Consider the following 5,009-nt stretch of genomic DNA (forward strand, 5'->3'; position numbering starts at 1 on the left):
AACACATTAATATATTGATATAGAGGGCAGTTAATTTTTGTCTTTTTTTTTTTTTTTTTTTTTTGCGGTACTGTTGTGGCCTCTCCCGTCGCGGAGCACAGGCTCCGGACACACAGGCTCAGCGGCCATGGCTCACGGGCCTAGCCGCTCCGTGGCATGTGGGATCTTCCCGGACCGGGGCACGAACCCGTGTCCCCTGCATCGGCAGGCGGACTCTCAACCACTGTGCCACCAGGGCAGCCCTAATTTTTGTCTTTTGATACATGTGAGTGCAGCTTTCATTTTGCTGAAAGAATATGACCACTTTTCAGTTTGGGATTCTACCATTTAATAAAGATAGTCCACTTAATTTTAGAAATAAGAGATTTAATATATAATACCTAATAATACTTTTATGTATTTTTTTTACTGAAAACATTTATTGTAATACTGTGAAGAAACTATGCCGTTATAGTCTTCAAGACTTAAATGAATCAAGTGTTTATTAGCTGCTGTAGTTTTTAAACTAATAAAAATCAGTACATCAGCAATTTGTAAATACAGTTTTTAAAATAATACCTTAAAACTTTACAGTGGTTATTATGACTGTATTTAGGCCTAAAGTTATTTAATAATTTGATATGAAGGCTTTTTAATAGTTTGATGATGCAGCTCAGGGATAGGTAAACTCTGGCTGGTAGGCCAGATGCAGCCCGTTGCCTGGTTTTGTAAAGGAAGTTTTTTTGGAACATAGTCGCACCCATTGTTTACATGGTAGTTATGTCTACTTTCACCCTACGCCAGTGGGGCGGAGTAGTTGCAACAGAAACTGTATAGCCCACAAATCTGGAAATGTTTAAATTTAGATTTTAAAAATTGAAAAATTCTTTGAGCCTATACAGGGCAAGTCCATTGACCCCTGAGGTAGAAAACAGTCAGGAACTTGGGTGTGGAACCCAAATGGCCTAGGTTCAAATTCCCTTTCTCCCATTTCATAGCTAGTGACCATGGGCAAATCACTTAACCTTTATGCCTCATTATGAGGTTTAAATGCACTCATTTGTATAAATAGTGCCTGGCACATACTAAGCACTGTGTAAGTGATTGCTGTTGTTTCTCCTTGGAGCTTTGATAAGTTATTGTTAATAGAAAAATGACACTAATGATTTTCCTTTTAGAGTAACAAAGGCACTTTGAGTCTTTTATTTTTTCAAGAATGTAATAAGACTTTTTTCATTTACAATCAGTGTTCCCTGTTACCAAAATTTACTTTATGAATATAAAGAACTGAATGTCTTTAAGACAGTACTTTTACTTAAATGTCAAACCATTATTTTTCCAAGGCACATCAAACTGGCTGTGCATAGTCCAGGCCTCTAAAGCTTGTGTGCATACCCTAGGTAGCATGTGAGATATACATTTTGTAAATATAGTTTTTAAAATAATGCTTGAGACTTCCCTGGCGGTCCAGCAGTTAACACTATGTGCTCCCAATGCAGGGGGCTTGGGTTCGATCCCTGCTCGAGGAACTAGATCCCACGTGCCTGCCATAACTAAGAGCCCACATGCCCCAACTAAAATATCCGGCATGCTGCAACTAAAGACCTGGCACAGCCAAACAAACAAATAAATAAATATTTATAAAAAATAAGTAAAATAAAATAATGCCTTAGGAGTTAGGAAAAGAAAATATTAGAACATTTTTACCTTTGTATTATTTTAAAAAATCTGTGTAGTTTATCATGTACATAAATTATATGTATGGAACTTTGTGTATATAATTTGTTAATAAATAAGATGCATATTAAAAAGTTTTCTTATGGTTTGCCCAGTCAGGTGTTTGGAGACCACTGGAGGACAGAATGATGAAATTTAGAGCCTCAGCAATGATAGAATTTAGAACCAATTCCCTGACTTAGAAGATAAGGAAAATAATTCATAGACTGTAATTGAGTTGTCCAACTTTACATAAGTGTTCAGAAACAGGCTATCCAGTGTCTAGAATCTAATCACTGACCGAGTAGAATCTGCGTCACTGGACTCGTAAAGCAGAAGTGACTTGAATTTCTCAGGTTGATGCTCCTGGCATATATGCTTGATATGTGTGTGTGTGTAAATCTCTGACATAATAAACCATACTCAGTAGGCACACCCTGTTTCCTTATTCAGGCATCTTAATTTCATCCCATTAAATCTTTGACATATCAGACTACCAGAAAGCATGAAGAAACCTGGGCTGAGAGTCTTCGTTCCAGGAGACCTGATCTTGACTGTATGGCTGGTTTGAAGCACATCACTCTGAACTGCACCACGCTCATTGGTGACCTGGGTGCAAGTGCTTTGGCAGAATCTCTTAGTGAGGATTTATGGCTTAGAGGTAAATTCTAAAATTGAAACTATTGAAGTTTTAATATGAAATATGCTTAGCTTTTGGCATGATACTATTGTGATAGGATTTTTTTAAAGCCTCATTTTACTGATAGCTTTTATTTTGCTTTTAAACTTTCTCTAAGAGTTGCATATATCCTTTATAGAAAATACAGAGTAACAAGAGAACAATTACCTATAATTTTAATACCCAGACATAATCACTGTTCATTTTGGTGTATATACTTTCAGTCTTTTTTTTTCTACAAATATATTTGTACACTTAGGGATTACAAAAATAGAATTGTAGTATACTTGCTATTTCATATTCCTGCTTTTTTCACTTAATGATGTATCATGTAGTATTGCGTCGTATTGATGTCCCATAGTTTAATCAATTCTTTGCAATTCGATTTAGACAGTTTGCTTTTCCCTGTCAGAAACAATGTGAATACGTTGTATATACATCTCTGTGTCCATCGGGATTACTTCTGTAGAATAAGGTACTACAAGTGGAATGACTAAGTGTGACATATTTTTAAGACTTTTGATACACATGGCCAAATTACCACCCAGAAATGCTGTGCCAATTTATAGTCCACCCCAACAGTAGATGTGAAGCCTGCCTCTCACAAACAGTGGCTTGTAGCACTTGTAAAAAAATGTAAAACTACAAAAATGAGTACCTCTCCATTTTCTATGCAAGTGGGATTACTCCAAATTTTATAACTTTTTTCAATTAATTTAGTATGAGCATTTTAGCAAGTCAGTAAATTTGCATCTCCTGCATCATTTTTTGTGATTGTTCAGTATTTCATTATATGAATATGCCACAGTGCACGTAGCTTATCCATTCTTGTATATAAGCTTTGTCCAGTTTTTCAGTTACAAATAGTACTCTGATATATATCCTTACCTATATCTCTGACTATTTCTTTTGGTTAAATTCTTAGAAAGAGAGTTGTTGGATCAAAAGGGTATAGACATGATTTAAAGGCTTTTCTTACAGAATCCTGGCTTAATCTGATAGGAAAATAACTACATTTTGTTTTATTTTGTATTCATTTGATTTACTGGTGAGGTTTACTGGCTGTTTGTATTAATTTGGCTATTTGGTTAATTATACCCTGTGTCCATTCTTCTGTAGTGAGAGTTTGTAAGGGTTGTATCATATCCTGTCAGATCCGTATGTCTTACTTGCTATTTCTATGTGCCATGGGGGTGTTGAAAGACTCCAGTTATTTTAATGTGATGGTCCACACAACACTTAAAAAAAAGACTCATCATGGTTTCCTTTCATGTAATATTTTTTAATACCTGTGCTTTGGTGATGATCCCTTTGGTTTAAATGAGTAGGTTGTTCAGCCCCAGAACTACTAGAATTCATGTTCAGTTTTTCTGGTTTTTGTCTGACTTTTTATGGAGAGAGTTCTTGACCATCATACTTTCATGATAGGTTTTTACTATGTATTCTCTATTCACACATTGTTTGAATTTGTTATTATTTGTATCCTCTTAGACTTGTCCTTTTGTCCTCTAAAACTAACAGTTATTACATTTCTTCTATTTTGTTTTCCCCTTTTAGCTAGTTTCAAGTGTGATTTGGAGCTGAAGATCATGATCAAAAGAATGCAGTGCATTTCTGAGCTCCACCAGGTTTTGCTTGTGAGGTTTACATGCCTCTGCCGCCCTTGCTAATTAGGAACTGAGATTCATTTTGTGATGCTTTTTGCTCGTACATTATATACAGTTATTCTTCAGTTCTGTAATTGTAAAATATGTTGGATGATTTATTGATACTAAAGCCAGGGTTATCATTGCACATTCAAGAAGAGGTTTTTAAATTGGATCATGCATTATGTGTGTGCATATACGTTTCTGTTTTTTTCCATACCCAAAATTACAAACCTGCCATGACTTGTCTTGTGCAGGACTCTTCCACACGTGAGAAAATGAGAGTTGTCTATATGTTAAATCTGTAGAGTTAGGAAGTGACCTTTTGTCTTCCATCGAAAGCACTTGACCTGCAGCAGTGTGGCCTCACCAGTGAAGGAGCAAAGGCTTTACTAAAGGCCCTTGAAACCAACAGAACTCTGCTCGTTCTGGATATAAGAAAAAATCCACTTGTTGGTATGTGGTCACTTTTTTGAAATTGATAAACGCGTAGCAAAACAAAAAGAATTTGTTCACGTATTGACAGTTTTTTAAAATTTAATGTGTTTAACTTTCCTCATCACACACAGTTGGCCCTTGAACAACGTGGGGTTAGGGGTGCCGACCCCTACGCATTTGAAAATCTGGGTTTAAGTTTATAGTCAGTGGTTCCACATCTGTGGATTCAACCAACCTTGGATCGTGTAGGACGATAGTACATATTTATTGAAAAATATGCGTGTGTCAATGGACCCGCGAGGTTCAAACCCATGTTGTTCAAGCTTCAACTGTACTTTTCTAGTGTTGCACTTCCCTTATGTTTTTAGCAGATAATGTACTAATTAAAGTGAATTTTACTTGTAAATTGTTCTTATCTCTACTCTGAATAGAGGTGAACCTAGATACTAAGCCTACTTCCACCAAGAGCATTATTTCTTTCCTGTGCAACCTCTGAATTCTTGCCAGGAGCACTTTATTCATTTGTCAGAATCACAAGCAATTTTTAAAAT

This window comes from Hyperoodon ampullatus (genome assembly GCF_949752795.1).
Source record: "Hyperoodon ampullatus genome assembly, chromosome: 2".
Classification (NCBI taxonomy): Eukaryota; Metazoa; Chordata; class Mammalia; order Artiodactyla; family Ziphiidae; genus Hyperoodon; species Hyperoodon ampullatus.